Source organism: Alosa alosa, chromosome 4, assembly GCF_017589495.1.
Source record: "Alosa alosa isolate M-15738 ecotype Scorff River chromosome 4, AALO_Geno_1.1, whole genome shotgun sequence".
In the NCBI taxonomy this organism is placed as follows: Eukaryota; Metazoa; Chordata; class Actinopteri; order Clupeiformes; family Clupeidae; genus Alosa; species Alosa alosa.
Genome location: NC_063192.1, coordinates 15,509,049 through 15,526,137, shown reverse-complemented (window position 1 = coordinate 15,526,137; position 17,089 = coordinate 15,509,049). Strand labels below are relative to the sequence as shown.

Genomic DNA, 17,089 nt, shown 5'->3' with positions numbered 1-17,089 from the left:
TTTCAGGAATAGGCCTAGGCTACTGCATGATATTGTTAGAGGTGTCAAACGCCTGAGCTACAGTCTAAACTAACTTGCAAACGGATAGGGCCTGGTTATCTTACTTTTCAGTTGGTGGCAGGCTATAGCTAGATATCCACTAAAGTAACAATTAATTCCATAGATCATAGGGTTCAGGGAACTCAACTGTAAATCTTTGCATCCTATAATAGGCTACACCAAGTCGTTTTACTTGCTGCGCATGATAGTTGAGCTCATCCCGTCACCAGAGTTACCGACTTTGGGTCAAGTGGTGGCGCTGGAGACCCAGCGAATAGCGTCCTTCACCGCTCCCTCTGAAGATTCCGGCGCTGACTCTCGACTCGGGAGTGAAGTCTTTTAAGGTTTTTGTGCTTGAATATCTGACTCCACGTGTTGCATTGTGGGTTTCTTGTCCCTAGTCGGGGAATTAGAAGCCACTGGATAGCACTTCAGTTTTGGGGGCGGGGGTGATAGACCTGAACTCTGACAGACATCATTTGGAAATTCAATGTAGGCTAAGCGATACAGAGGATAGTTGCGTGAAGTGCATTTTCTCGTGGATAACACCCAGCGCATCGATAACTGCGCGAGGTAGGTTGATTTTCTTGTTTTATCAAATAGTCCGCTTTAAATGTATGTTTTCCTGACTAGCCGAAAGCTTACAAGTCACTGTTGTTTCCAGATCTAAAGTAATGCCGAGTTCATTTGTGGGATAATTTCTTACTGTCCATTGTTTGAGCGTTTTGAGTATTTACAAAAGATACGTGAATCAACATGAAACCTGTAACGATAGAGTAGACGTAGCGTTATCGAATTACATTTTTGGTAATAAGGTTTAATGTTGGCTCACTGGCGTAAACGACAACCGACACCTGAAGTTCACCTAATGCCTGAAGTTGCCCTTTCTCACATTAATCCATATAAAATTGAAAGTTGTGTGAATGGGAATGCCAGCCCTCTCCATTTTAGAGTCAGAGCATATAACTTAAGTGTAACAGGTTCGTACAGTGTATCTAGGCTAACGACCAACTTCTTAAGAATATCCTAGTTTATTGTGTGGAAGATGTATCATTTCTGCTTGCATAGCATTCTAAATTTGCGTCGTTACGAGCCCCACGCTAGCAAATCCACTTGCATACGAAATACTTTGCATTCTTCCACGCCCGGTGGCTTCAAGTGTTTTTACTGGCCCAAATTCACCCATTCACGATATAATTGTATTTCTAGTGGAAATAATTAGCTAGCTTCAAATAATAAAGCAAATCCTCTCTGACATAGAGCCGACGTCCGCCAGTGAACACAGTTTTGTGTAGGCTATTTAGACTGGCCAGCAGATTGTGTTCCCCAAATAAGTATTGGAATGTCATTGGTATTACTGATGGTTCACCTGTCGGTGTCTGCCGCTTGTGGAGTCCGAGAATAAAATTCCTCTGCTTAAAAGCCAGCGAAGTCTAGTAGGCCTACACGCCCCCATATCTACCCTCAGATAATTTTGACACATTGTAACAATTCCAATGCAACAACATTAAGATGTTCGAATCTTGGAGAACACCACAAACAGTGGACGTTCTTTTCATCCATCCTGACTGTCATTGGTCCACCACGGTTATATGAAATCTACAGCTGTGCTTCCTTATACCCTTCTTCCAGTAGTAACATGCCTCAAACTATTTTGGTGAATAATTATCAGAAGCTACATGAATGGCTAGGTGATGTGTTACAGTCCAAGTGATTCAGAGTTATGGCATTTGTAATTTGAGACCAGATGCGCCTTGGGGTTAGGGTCATATGTTCCACAGTGTGATTGCCCATCACTGATTGCTTCGAATTTGGCATAGGATATACAATGATACAAGCCACCGTTTCACAACATGCTTCCATTGTGAAATTCTGAAGCAACACATTTTATTGAGAATTATTACAATTTCAATGAATCTGTATTGAACTGATATAAAGTGCAATGTGCAACATTTATGTGCCTGGTGTGTCTTTCGCTTACCCCTCTTTTCTTGGTATACTTTGATATTATTAGATTTCTTCCCATAACACCAAATCTCCTCTCCTCCATCCACATGGCTTTGGGATTAGGGGATTTCCACAACCCTGATTACAATGTTTCTTGTTAATGATCTCTAATCTTGTCCACACTCCCCCACCCAAACTGTACAGTAGGCTATGTGGTCACCACTGCTACAGTTCTAAGTAGTCTAAAATGTGCTCTGTGTACTAGACAATTGCCAAAGAGCCAGTGTAGCTTAGCAAGGATGGCTAATTGCTTCTACTTAATCAGCAGATTCCTTCCCTTCCTCTCAGATCCTGGGGAAAAACAAGTGTTAACAGCATTTGCTTCATGTCAGAAAACACTGATTTCACGGGAGGCCACTTCATGACATGTTGGGTGCAGTGCAGCTCATTTAAAGTCTAGTCCTAACACAGCAAAGACGAAGCCTCCGTAGATTTCCTCCCCTGCTGCTGTTGCTTCTGTGGCTGCTACTTGACTTTGCTTGAGTTGATTTGGGTTGTGTTGTGATTTTGTTGAGCGTGTTGCATCATGGTTGCAAGACTGTGAGACTGAGGCATTGTTCTTTGTCGCAGTGGTCTCTAAAATCTCCAGGGTGTAATGTCAGTCATTCTTACTTTCGGTTGGGAATTTCTGCAAGTCTCAAATCTGTTTGAAAATTTGACACAGACTGCCCTCACAGCTCAAGCTGGATTAGGGAGAGGATTTTACTGAGGAAGGATGAGACAATATTGGTCCACACCCCCCTGTGCTTGCAGATATTGCTCCGAGACATTATGCACACATGCTGCTACACAGAGATATTATTCACACCTTGGGACATGCTTCCCGAAACCATGATGCATCCATCTCACACACACACACACACACACACACACACACACACACACACACACTCTCATTTCAAATCATAGATTCCCAGCGTTCATGTTTGTAGTTGTCTGAATGTGTGCTTGTGGAAGTCCATGTCTAATGGCTTAATTAATTGCGTTAAGGTCCTTGTGATCTGTTGTGTGGCTTTTAATAACTTGTGTTCTTCCGGTGGCTTCTTTTATTGTGTGCATGGGGTCTCTGGAGTTTTTGAAACCTAGTTACACAGCTTAGGCACAACTTTTTCACAACACATTGTTAGATGTGTTCAAAATATGCCGTTTTGTGTGTATGACCTGCACTTGACGATGCCTGCTTAAGGGCATCTGTTACCATGTAATTCTGTTTGTATGGTCTCAGTTGACATCTCCTACACAGGTATGCAAATTATCCCTCGTTTGCTCGCAGTGGCTGCTTGGGGAATGCAAATTATTACAGGCAGCTGCGAGTGGCAATACTGGTCTGTCAGGTCCAGCTATGTGTAAGTTGGAGAGGAAGAGTGGGAGAGAGTGAGGCAGAGGAAGAGAGGAAAAGAGTGAAAGAAAGACATAATGGGAGAGTGGGAGAGCCAGAGAGAAAGAGAGAGAAAGAAAGAGAGAGACTCATAGATAGAGCAAGCAGAGGGGGAGGGGACAGTTATGAGTAGAGAAGGCAAGGGTGGGTCTATCTCCCTTTCTGAGGCAGAGAGAGGGAAGGTGGAAAAGAGGAGGAGGAGGGGGTGCAGGATTTGAAATGCTTGTGTGCCTACACCTGCTCTAAAACAAGATTAACTCGAGGGGGGCTCACAGTTTTGCGTTTGGTCCTGCTGTGAATGTAAGCATGCATGCCGTTTTGTTTTGTGTTTCAACGTGCTTGGGCTGGCTGCATGTGTGGCTCGGGGGGGGGTTGTTTGCTTTTGCGGTTTGACACACTGCTGACTATCATTTTAACACTTGCCTCATGTTTCCAAAACTCTCTGGACACCAGCAAGGCATTTGTGCCTCTATGTCTGCAACAAAAAACTAGGCTACGTATTAAGAATTAAAGGACTTCGGAAATACCACTGGCCATTTCATCAGGCACAGTGGCCGATTAAACACGTTGCTTCCACAACACAATCTGTCCAACCATCTGCTTAATTTTTCATCATTCAGATGGAATTTCCAGATTTTGTCACATGGTTCCATTGAACGAAAAAATCTGTGAAACCTTTTGAAGACTTATTGTGAACAACAAAGAAAAGAATTGAGTAGACTAGTAGAACCTAGACTACCTTTTGTCTGGAACTGTCTGCAAAATCTGTCAGACAAATGCAAAGCAAAAAACTACAGAAAACCAACCCTCCACCTCCCAAAGCGCAAAATATTGCCATAGAGCCGACAAGAAGTGTGTGTTTTTGATTGTCATAATGAGCTCTTGTTGACGGATCAAATGAAGTGTGTTTTCCACTGATCAAAAAGCAGCCTGCCACCCCCTGCGCCTTTGTCAGTCCTCCTCCATATGTGTGTGTGAGTGCATGTGTGTGTATGTCTGTGTGTGTATGCATGTGCATGCATGTGTGTGGTAAAGGCGTGAAGGTGTGGCTGCCTGGTACAGCCGGGTGCCTCTCCAGCCCAGCGGCAACCTAAGGGAGGTCCTGAAGGAGGGGGCAGTGGGCCTTGCTAGCCCCACCAGGCAGGCAGGCAGGCAGGCAGGCAGCCTTCCCCAGGGCGGATCCCAGGAGATTAGGGCAGGGGTACGGGGGCTCCTGACCACGCACAGACAGATTAGAGGCTCTCGGCTCAGACACCGATCCCGTCAAGTGTGGTGACTGAGCTCCGAAGAGCGTTTGTGTGTGTGTGTATGTGTGTGTGTGTGTGTGGGGAGGGGGGTTGCGTTATATGTGTGTGTATGTATATATGAGTGTGTGTAGCGTGAAGAGCCCTTGATCGTGCCAACCGCTGTGCTTCCCCTCCCTGTCGCTTGTCAGATTGCGCCCAGCGCACAAAGGAGGAACTTCAGACTTGGATGCGCTCAAGGTGCCATTAAAAATGCATGCACAATTTTATTTGATATATCATGCGTTTTCCCAGCGGAGTTTCACTGGGTGCTCCTTCATCCTCTTCAAACATCCACCCCAAATCTCCCTATGAGGCGTAATTGATTTCTTTCGAAAAAAATCAGGATTGGTTACTTGAAAATAAGGCCACAACGTGGACATGCAGTAAGTGTTTGTGTACCAACAACAACCATCACTGCACTCTGTTTTTAAAAACTACACAAAAACACTTTTAAAAATATACCATAATCGCGTCTTTCTTTTTTTCCCTTTAGTCCTCCATCCTGACACGGTAGGCATTGAATCCCTAGTGCTCAGTGACAAATGGCCACCGCCCTCCCTCCAATCCCTCCCCCATCTGGGGATTGGCGATACCACACAGTCTGAGGATTTGCGCTGCAATAATCTAGGACGCTTTTTTTGGGGGGGGGGTGAAAACGAGGTACTCAGCCCCCTGGTGCGCTTCATTGCACAACACGCAGCAACACTCGCTTTGCTTCTTCCCTTCATCCATTTGCCAAACAAATGAAACGAAATGACATGAATGAAAGCGCCCAGTGCTTTGCTGGTGGGTGGGTGGGTGGGTGGATGGGTGAGGTGCGTTTTGTGGGATGGTTAGTGAAGGTCTCCCTGGCAGTGTCTTTGGGTTTGGGAGCCGCTCATGTCCTCTGTTCGCTTTGCCATGCATGCAGGGTGGCAGTAGCCACCAGTGTTGATTGTATGGTGCTCCAACCCACCCCCACTCCCCCCTCCCGCACACAGAGTTGCCGTCAGTCTCCCAGCAGAAGCGGGACAGCACAACGACAGGCCAGGATATGAACGCTTTTATCATCAATGCTGATAATAGACACAACAGCGGCCGAGGCAGCGTGCCATGGTAGTTCATTTTTCTCAATATTGTCGGCGGGTTAACTCAATTTAGTGAGGTGTAGCCTGCATAGCCCCATTAGAGCACAATTACCACAGAGCTTACGACAATTATTTCCTCACAAAGGATGAATCAATGACCCCCCCCCCTTTACCAAAGAAGCAATATCTTCTTAAGTGGGTGTATTTTTTTTCCCCAACGAAACCCCAGGAAATAGCTTTATTTCTGTGCTTGGAAAAAAATAAAAGGGGGAAAGAAAAGGAGAAAAAACCGCTCGAAGTGAGCCAAGGCAAGCAATGTGGGTAAACTAGTGGCAGAAGGCGGCTGGAAAATCCTGATGGGTGTTTTTCTTTTCCTGATGTTCCAGTGGTCCTCCCTTCAGCGGCCGGGGCATTGTTATCTGATGGCCGGGCTTTGCTCTCCCGCGCTCCGGCTGTTTAACAATGCTCAGTCTCCCAGAACAGCGCGGCTCTTTATTCCGCCGGTGCTACTTTAAACACGGCTTCTGCACTGCTCCGCTCTCTCCACAGCCAGTGTACTTTAACTGGTCCGGGCTAACGGGGCCACCATTGGTAAATGCATGTTACGCTCTACTACAGCGTTTGAAGTGGAGCACATAACTATGGGCTGTTAGCATGTTTGTATATCTCATTTTTTTTTTGAAAGATGGGTTTTCAAACCATCTTATTACTGTGTGAGGGGTGCAGCACACTGGTAAACTCATTCCATTCTATTCTTGGGCATCAGACACTCCAGCTCTCTCCCTCTCTCCCTCTCTCCCTCTCTCTGTACTCTTCCCTTTCCTTTTGTTTTCCTTTCCGTCTCTTCCTTTCCTAGGGACTCCTTTCTCCGACAATTGTCTCCCCACCGCCACCTCTTCTTCGCTTCCTCTGTCCTATCCTGAGTCACTAAACCCTGGCTGCCCACACGCGAGCAGTTAATGAAATTTAGCCTTTTATCCCATTAAGATGGAGGTCAGGCGACCATAGGTTCCAGCGCCGGCTAATATGGCCCCTTTGTGTGTTTTGTGTCCCCGTTTTGTGTGCTCGGCGTCTCTCAGAAGCACGTTGATGAGCCTTTACAAAGTTACCCAGTCGACAATGAGCTTTTTATAGGCTACCGAGGAGGATGACCAAGGTCTCAACCCTATTTTGTCTGCCAAAATGCCCCCCACCCCCAATCTCAATTAACAAGACAGCCACTCTCTCTGGTTGTCACGCTCACTGGCAACCCCCCCCCACACCCTCCAGCCCACCCCATCAACCCCTAGCCATAGGGGCCTGAGTCTGGCCCTTGATGCACTCTGCTGGCTAATAACTGGCCTGGTGAGCCAGTGGTTTGCTGGAGCCTGGAGAGGGTGTTTATGGGTGCTGGTTTTTATCTCTGGGGTCACAGTGGGAGCAGTCGCAGTTCTCTGTGGTTAACAGCTGTCTCTGGCAGGAGATGACCAATTCAGGGAGGACAGGAAGGCCCATGCTCTCCTCAGCACGTCCCCAGCTTGTCATCAGCATGCCAGCCCAGCTCCTCAGCGTGAGAGCAGTATAATCATAGGGAAGGGAGGGAAGGATGTGCAGAGAAAGGATAAGATTTGATTTCTCTCTTTCTTTTCTTTTCTCTCTCTCGCTCTCTCGCTCTTTTTTTATGCTGCTTATACACACTCTTTCTCTTTATATGTTGCTTACACACTCTCCCTCTCTCTCGCTCTCTCCCTCTCTCTATCTCTCTCTCTCTCTCTGTTGCAGTAGAAGGCTAAGTGTTTAGTTAGTGAGTGACTTGTTGCAGTCTAATAGTTGAGATTGCAAGTACACTTTTTCTTTTGGTCTAGACTGTGTACTCTTTTTTTCTTCTATGATTGGAGAAGATTCTTCTCTTTCCGCTTTCTTTTTCTGCTCCACACCTCCCTGTCTGCTAGTGTCACTGCTCCCTTCCTTCCGTGAAGTGGTGCATCGTGTAGGCCGCGGATCTCCAGCGTAGATTATAGAGTCTGTAATAATGTGTGTCAGAGGCAGGGGTGGCAGTCTAATTGGTGCCTTTGCTCCCGCAGCTGTCTGGAAGCGCCGGCATCTGTTTCGCTGCTTGCTGCGCGCTCAGTGCGATCTCCCGTTCCCTCGCTCTATCTTTTTTTCTCTCTCTCTCTCTCTCTTTCTCCCCGTCTCTCCACGCCGTCTAACGTGGACACGCACCACTCCAGCTTATGCGCCCCCATGCCCCCCCCCCTCCCCTCGTGACACCCCTCTGCCGCCCTCACGGCTAAACCCCTGCGCGATCCTCTTTAGTCCCTTTGTTTGGCAGAAACATCAATTGTGTCATCTGCTTTTCTTTCCCCCTCTCCTTTCATAAAGGAGGGTAATGACAAAGAAAAGCGGATCCATCTCCGATCTGTGTCGCAATGCAAGCTGATAAGATTGGTAGAGCACTCGCAACTAGGCAGGGGGTAGATGTGTGGTTTTGTGTTTGTGTGTGTGTGTGTGAGGGAGAGTTTTAATGGGGTGGGGGGTAATTGTAGTCATGTTGCATACATGTATGAACGTGGATGTTTAGCCGATTAAAGGGTAAAGTATAGATTAGGGCATGCTAAAGATGCCGGAGCAGGCTAAGTGCTGACTATCCGCATCTGGCCAGTTAATGTTGGTGAAGTAATGCACACTTTGCAGATCTGCTTTAGGCTAAACCCCGCTGTTAACACCCACTTGTTTATCATCCCACTCCAGGCTCTTATTGCGTCTCCTGCGCAAACATAGGAAGAAATTTGCACAAAAATTTGATTTCGGCTGATTGATGAAGGACTCGGTTGATGTTTCTAGCCTGACTGCATTCACTGGCAGCCATGATAATAAAGAAATAAGAGAGTTAGTAGGGGGTGTGTGGGTTTTTTTCCCTTTAGTTTTTGTTTTACTTCTTTTATGGGCTTTGCTGTTTTGGAGCGATAATGGCTGTTTCTCCTGGGCTTGCTGGTTTCTCTGTGGTTTTGTCATGAGTTCCTGTGAATTTTCCTTCTGCTACTGCTGCTGTTACTGCAGTCCTTGAGGTTGTCTAACCTGTTATGCCACATGCCCCCCCCCCCACACACACACACACACACACACACACACACACACACACACACACACACACACACACACACACACACACACACACACAAAACCCCTAAGCTCCCCCAGCCTTCTTGGGCTCTTGGGGTGTGTCTGTGCTGAGCCAAGAAGGCACCCTGGGGTCTGGTGTTCCTCCTGAGATGCCTTCACGCCCCTGCGCTCCTTTTCTCTCCTCTCGCGTTCCTCTCGAGAAATGTGCAATTGGAATATCACATTACAAAACCTTGATGGTTATGGAATATCTCTCTCTCTCTCTCTCTCTCTCTCTCTCTCTCTCTCTCTCTCTCTCTCTCTCTCTCTCTCTCTCTCTCTCTCTCTCTCTCTCTCTCTCTCTCTCTCTCTCTCTCTCTCTCACACACACACTCTCACTCTCTCTGTGTGCTTGCTTGAGCCCTGTCAGAAGAAGAGCGTCCTTATCATCACATTGTGAAACTCTGAGAGGATCTCATTCCCCGAAGACTTGGAAGAGGCTTAAGCCAGCGCCTGCTGCTATTTCAGGAGCAAGGCGCGTGTTAGTTGATAAAAATCTCGACAAAAAGTAAAAGCTACTCCGCCAACCCCATTGGAGTGCTTCTGCGCCGCCACACCACTGTTATCTTCATCAAAATAAACAAGGCTGTTTGCCTTTGCCTGTGATTGTTTTGCTCAGACAGGCACCCAGGGGAATGGTGCTAATGTGTCTCAGCAGAGGACGTGTTATCGTGCCAGTCCCAGAGTGAGACTCCGTGAGTTCAGCTTCATTAAACTCCTCGGCTTGAGTCAGGAGAGAAGTTTGTCGAGCCGCTCTGGGGTGTGGGATCAGGGTGCTGTGAGGCGGCAGTTGTGGCTATACAAGCTACATTTGTTTGGGCTCTCACCCTCTATTTGGACGCAGTGTGCTAACTGTGTCAAACTGTATGTTTTTTTTCTTTCTGAAGAGATGTAAGGGTGTAGCAGCAGCTTTTTAAGTGACCCTGATACCTTCATATCACAATGAAGATGGTTGTTGTTTATACAAAGACAATGCAGGTGCTAGCTGTTGGTGCAAAGCTCTGAGGCAAGTCTTTGATTACACTGTGGATATCCCCCAAACACACACACACACACACACACACTCCACTACATCTCATCTGCAGTGTGTGTTGCTGGAAAACCAAGATGGGAGTCGGAGCAGCCGGCTGTAATTGGCCTGGCCAGCTCATTATTCCCGACGGACGCATATTTGGCTCACCATGCTGGAGGAGGAAGCTGCGCCACGGCGCTCGAGGTCAGAGGTCACCTTCAGCCACAGTGGCACCATTCAGCGTCCTGACGGGAGCCGTCCGAAACACAGGGGAGGTCAGCCCGCTTCCGCCAACACACACACTGGCCATCTTTATCATAGCCCGCTTTGATATTTTAATAGTCACGCTTGTCTGTGCGTTTTTGAGCCGCGCTCCATGACTGGACTGTACTGTGTACTGCGCAGTGGAGCGGAGCGGATGGGGGAGATGGGGGTGGGAAGTGGCCGATGGGGTGGGCGGCAGACGGAAAGACCCAAACACAGTGATGGACTGGAGAGAAGGAGATGAAGAATGTCCAGCGCCTGTTTTCCAGTCTCTGTCCATCCTGACAGCGGCTCTCTTGGGTCACTGCCGGAGCCTGGTGGTGGAAAAAAAATGGCACAATCGATCTTTCAGTCAGTGGAAGACCCCACAGAAGAGCAAACGCACAAGCCAAGAGGATTCACTGCTTATGACGTCAGCAGACGCACATTCTTACGTGGGCCACACAGATAAAGAACAACAGTTTTTGTTTTATATTTTTTCACTTCCTTTTTCAAATGTCGTAGCAGGTACCAGAAAGCACTGAAGTCAAGTCAAGTTTATTTATATAGCACATTTCATATGGCATACACAGACTCAATGCGCTTTTAGAAAAACATTATCAAATAGACATTAAAACACATTGATAGTAAAATAAAATAAAAATAAAAAAATAAAATGGTAATAGAAATAAAAGTTTCTGATAAAAGTAATCATGAATGAAATGATTCATGAGTATGAAAATCATGAGTATGAAAGTCGCCACACCAACTTGGAAAGACCTTAAATTTTAACCAAAAGCTGAGGCAAATAAATATGTTTTCAGTCTGTTTTTAAATCAATTCACTGATTGAGAAGATCTCAGTTCAGAAGGTAGGGAGTTCCAGAGTGTAGGGGCATAGTGACCACCATAAGCGGAACTAGTATTTATTCTCGGGATTAAGAGGAGACCTTTGCTTGAGGACCGGAGGCATCTGGCTGGAGTATATGCAGTTAACATGTCAGAGATATATGATGGGGCTAAGCCATTCAATGATTTAAAACCATCCAAAGATATAAATGCAGTGCAAAAATCATTATTTGATTTTTAGATATGTGTAATTGCCCTCGTGTGTGGTATCTGCTTGTGAGGTATAATCACACCTGCACTAAGCAGAATGTGTTTTTATGAAGAGTGCTCTGTCTGTGCTCTGTTTTTCTTGCATATATTTGCCTTTTATAGGAATCGCCTCCTGCCAGCCATTTTAATCTCGGTCAGTAGACCAGAGTGGAAGTGGGATTGGTTGTGTACAAAAAGAGAGAGCAGTAGCCTTTGCAGCATCTTCCGGACTGACAAAATAACTGACTGCCAAAAATATGCGACATTTGAATCGATTTGGCGTGCATGTAATCAGTGCTATTGTTCAGGGTTGTGTCAGCGTGGCTTTATGTGAATGTATTTGTATGTGCGTGTCTGTGTGTGTGTGTGTGTGTGTGTGTGTGTGTGTGTGTGTGTGTGTGTTGTTTGCAGTGTTGCTATGGACCATGCATCCCTCGCCTGTGACAAGACTGTGAAAAGAAGCCTAGTCTTATTTGTTTTGTTGAATCTGCTACTGTGTGCAGGTTTTTGTGTGTGTGTGTGTGTGCAAGTGTTTTTGTCTGTATCTTTGTGTGTGTGTGTATTTGCAGACACCTAATTGAGTGTGTGTCCTTGGTGCAGCCCTGTGTGTTTGGAGGAGGGGAGGGCCCGGGCTTGCATCCTCACACAGCCTCCTCATTGTTTGCTAGAGTGCCCAGGCCTTGGCTTCCTCTGCCCAGAGCACTGAATGCTGCTAGACAACTGCTTGGGCCGCCACTCTGCCAAGGCTCTCAGGGGCCGTCGGGGCCTGCGCTCCCAAAGACTGGGAATGCTGTGCTGTTTGCATTAATAAGGGCCTGGCCCTGGTGGTGTGAAAAGTCGCCCCGGCCAGCCAAAATATTCTCATCTTTTTAAAAAAAAAAAAGATCTCAGCCTTGCACTTCCGACAACTACCTTCAAAAGAAATGTCTCCATGTGCTCTTATTTTCTAAAGGGTGTGTGTGTGTGTGTGTGTGCACACACTCGCTCGCTTTCTCTCGCCCTCTCTCTCTCTCTCTCTCTCTCTCTCTCCCTCCCTCTCTCTCTCTCTCTCTCTCTCTCTCTCTCTCTCTCTCTGTCTTTACCCCCCTCCCCTCCTCAACCTTGGTCATTTCATTATTTGGTGGATGCCTCTGATTTTTTTCTTCACCTGCCAATAATGGTTTCCTCCCTCCGTCACACACATTTCCCCCCAATTACTGCGTGTCACCCTTCACCCTTTCCCCTCCCCCTCTCCCTCCATTCATTATGGTCCCTTCGCTGCCTGCCTGCCACAGTAACTCTCTCCCTCCCTCTCCATCTCTCTCTCTATCTCCCTCTCTCTACCCATCTCCCTGTCTTTTACCAACGGCCACAGTATCTTTCCCATTTTTATGCAACTGTAACTACCTATCTCTCTTTGTTTCTCTATCATTGCCCACACACTCTCTCTCTCTCTCTCCCCCTCCCTTCTCTCTCTCTCCTCCCCATGTGTCTTATCTCTCCGTAGTAGCTGGCCCTCACGGCTTGTCCCTCTCCCCCTCTCCCCATCCCTTCATGTGTCCTGCCTGGTCAGTAGACCCTCCCGGCCCCCCTCCATGTGTGCTGAGCCGTGTGTGGTGGTCCGTGGGTGTTGGTGCTTTTGTGTGCAGGATTAATATTTTATGAGGGCCTTGATGAGGGCTGTTCACGGCTTTGGGCAAACAGTCCCAGCTGAGCTCCCAGTGCTCCCAGCATGCCTGTTCATCACCAAACTCGCCTGGGAATCTCCCTCGCTCTCCCCCTCTCTGCCTCACTCTCACTCTCTCTCACTCCACGCCCTCCCCTAACTAAAGTACAATAGGCTGTCATCATTTTCCCTGGCGTGTCAAGTCAAGAAGCCTCTCCCTCCTCTCGCTTTTGTGTAGCACTGGGATTTTGAATTTCAGTTTAACGCCTTTGTTGATGTCTGTTGCAGACCACCACAATTTGGCTACTATGAAAATGTCGTGGTGAGTTGCAACGTATCTCGTACTGTTTTGTTTTTTTTAGCTTTAAATTAGTTCATCCTGCTGGAAACCCATCACATGTCGTATTTGCGGTGTTTTTTTTTAACTACAGACAGCTTGTTAGCTGTGGGGGATTAAATGTTGACTCTTGACACACGGTCCTAAACCATTGAGGATTCTTTTGGGGGGAGTACGGGGGATGTTGCCACTTTTGGGGCTCGCTATTCGTTTTAATCGTCATTGTTAAAACCCAGAGTATCTATGTCAAACCCCGGTTTAGCTGTGGCAGGCGACTGGCAATATCCATCTGTCACTCCAGCTGCGGTGCTGAAGGCGGGGTTGAAGTTCCTGGTTGTGGGTACGCGGACGTAAACACCCTAAAGTGGGCGGAGATATTGTATTCATCAGTGCGGTTAAGTTCTCGCCCATACGCGAGAAAATTAAATATTAAGTATCACGACCCCGCCTGTTAGAAAGCAGCTTCATTGAAAACTCTGTTTTGGGGGATGCGTAAAAACGCTCCGCCTATTCCCACCAGTCTGCTCTCACTGCTACCTCTAATCTCCGCCGCTTGCGAACAATGTAGCGCACACATAATGGGATCTATAGACTGTGTTGGCTAGGCTCCGGTGTCGTTTTTTTAATTTCTCCGCTTTTCAGTGTTGTTGTTTTTGGATTGCGCTTTAACACGGATCGGATGGGACTCCAGGGAATGAGCAGCGACGCCTCTGAATGAAGTAAGTGTACGGTGCTTCATGCAAGTGAACTTTGATTGGCGTGTCTCCTCGCTATAATATGCCCGGTGCTCCCTTCGTGATGTGTCTGAATTTGGATGTAACAAATGCCGTGACACTAACAAGACAAAGTAGCAATTAGATGTAACAGTCTTACCATGCTTACAATTCCTATCTTTTTTTTTTATTACAAAGTATCGTCACAGACAAAAGCCGGATATCACTGGGTTCCCAAGAGTGGGCGTTTTGCTAGGCATATTTATTTAGTTATCACTCCTTATAAAGATTTTAATTACTGCCAACTCATGCATGGCTGTTTTTTTTGCCCTGCAGGCTGCTGGTAGTTGTTGGGCCTTTTTCTGGTGCATTTTAGATGTTCACTGTGACCGTGTCTAACTGCTGTCAGGGTCTGGTGGTTCATAGCCTTTCCTTATGCTTTCATATATTCCCTGAAGCCGGTTCATTGAAGCTAGAAGAGAGGGGCCTTAGAGAATGCATTGATTCAACCTCTCACCACCCCCCAACTCTTCCTCCCACTCTCCTCTGCACTCCCAGAGTCCAATACAAGAGGGGCTTTTGCAGCCTTACTCCAAACAACATGAAAGAGCATGAAAAGGGAAATGGCATCTCGACCAGATTCAAGTGTCATCCACAGCCACTTCAGTGTGCCAAACATTGGAGGCCCCCCCCAAAACATTTGTTTTTGCCACCAGAATGGCTGCATCAGACCCGGCGGGGTATTTGCATATTTCCATGTAACAGAATTGGCTCTGACAAGTTAAGTGAGCATAGTTCGGCAGGGGCCTATGAATACGTGTTGATTGCTATTGACTCTCCACGCATGTTTCAGATGTCTCTTTTCAGTCAGCAAAGATGTTTTCCACCGAAATTAAACCAGATGCATTGCTGTGCATGTTTTGGCCCCTGTGAAAGTGTGTTGACAGACTACACTTTTGCAGGCGCTTAATAAATGGCACAGATTGTGTATGCAGCTGTTTTGAAACTGCAACATTGGACTGTTTTTCCTTATCCTCCACATTCATTAGATAATCTCCATGCTGTTCGTCCGCTTATTGTCCCTGGCTGTCTCCACCACTCTCGCTTGTGTGACAGCCAGCCTGCGAGACTTCACTCTCTTTTCCTCCACCCCCCCCCTCTCTCTCTCTCTCTCTCTCTCTCTCTCTCTCTCTCTCCCCCTCTGTCTCTCTCCCTTCCTTTCAGAGCTGGAGCGGGCTCTAAACTGCTGGACTGGAATTCGAACATCCTCTCTTCCTCTCCGGTTGTCCCCCCCCCTTGCTCCCTCTTTTCCGTTCCTGCTCCATTGTCTTTTCACCCCCCCCCTCTCTCTTCTCTTCCCTCTCCTCCCAACCCATCTCCCAGGAGTCTTGCTTATGTTCACCTCGTGCTCCGCTCATGGATGTGTGATATCCACCATCTGTGTGGGCGGTCAGCCTTCATTGGTCTGAGCATGCGTGGCGTGACAACAGGTTAGGTCTTTGTTGCCGACTTAATTTTGGGACGTTTCAATTCTGAATTGGCATTCCTTTCCTCTGGTCCATCTCTCTCTTTTTATTCTCTCTCTTTTCCTTTCCTTTCCTCTCTTCTCCTCTGTCTAACTCTCTCCTCTCCTCTCCTCTCCTCTCCTCTCCTCTCCCCCCCCTTCCCCCATCAAAGCTGTACTTGTCTTGGAAGAGGCGCGCCTGGTAAACAGGCAGGGAGGCGAGGGGAGGGGAGAGGGCTGGGTGGTTGAGTTTGGCGGCATAGGCCCTTGTTGGCGCTCATTAACGAGTTGAGAAACCGCAGACAGATCCAGCTGTTTGTGGGCTACGTTTCCACCACTGTAACGCACCATAAAAATGGAAACTTGTACCCGTGTAGACACTTGTGTTTTGTGTGTTTATGTGTGATCCTTGTAAAACAGCTCCTGCAAACACACATATATCTTGGTTGTGTGCACGTTTTCCCATTTGCTATTTATAGTGGAGAGATTTGTTTATCTTTCTCCCATCAAGTAATCATCTCGGCAATGGCATGCACAGCTGCTTGTTAAGATGCTGATTAAATGCATGCGTGTGTGAGAGAGAGGTGTGTATGTGTCTGCAAGGTTTGTGTGTATGTGTGTGTGTGTCACAGGGCGAGAGTAAGTGGCTGACGGGTGTGAAATCTTGCCGTGTGTGATATCTGGTTATGCTAATGATCTGGTTTATGGCTGGGGAAGCGGATGGTGAGTTGTGACTGAGGCCATGTGCTCTGCGCTCAGAGCAGGCAGTAAAACATGTGGACTAAGCCAAGCCGACACTAACACAGCAGAGAGAGAGAGGGAGAGAGAGAGAGAGAGAGAGAGAATGAGGGAGGGAGAAAGAGATGAGTGACCAGCCATCCCATAAATAACGACAGTTACTGTTAATGTAGTTGAAGCACTTAAGCTCTTCTCTCTGTCTTGATGTGTTTTCTTTATCCCGCTCTCTGTTTCTCTCACTATCTTGCTCTCCTTCACCCACTCATTCTCTTTCTGAATCATTCTCTCTCTCTCTCTCTCTCTCTCTCTCTCTCTCTCTCTCTCCCTGTCAGTTTTGTGTTTGTCCTGTTGTTCGTGTGGAACAGCCCTTATTTGAATACGCACTCAACTCCCTTTGTGGCCATTACAGTTCATTAGCATCAAAATAAGATGTCATCATATTTGTTTGTGCCGAGGAGTGATAATTAGTGCAGGAGTCTGTAATTGGCCGTGTGGCTAAGTTACACTTGCTGAGATGAATATTTAGATGGGAAAAATTCCTCCAGGACAGTGTGTGTGTGCGTGTGTGTGTGCGTGTGTGTGTGTGTGTACGTGCAAGGTTTAACTAACCCTTACTTACATCTAGACGGGCTCGTCAAACGCCTGGATAATGTCAAATCTCGTCTGTGAAATATGTGAGAGATATTCATGAGCATTCAAGAGGTGTGTGTGTGTGTGTGTGTGTGTGTGTGGATAGTGAAGAAGATGAGATGGATCAAGATGCCCCCGTCAAGCACAAATCCATACACACACACATGGATTTTGCTCCTCTGGCGAAATGTAAAAAATGAAAGAAGAAAACACGGACTCCTCCCGTGACAGGCTCGGGGGGTGCGCACTCAT

General features: G+C 47.1%; 1 protein-coding gene across 1 annotated transcript in view; it reads left to right on the top strand.

The window, feature by feature from the left end:
* The first annotated feature begins 376 nt into the window (after positions 1-376).
* plxnb3 (plexin B3) overlaps positions 377-17,089 on the top strand; it is a 62,517-nt gene continuing 45,804 nt past the window's right edge. Inside the window, exon 1 of the mRNA XM_048241434.1 lies at positions 377-612. The gene's annotated coding sequence lies outside the window, so the exon portion shown is untranslated. The remainder of the gene's footprint in view (positions 613-17,089) is intronic.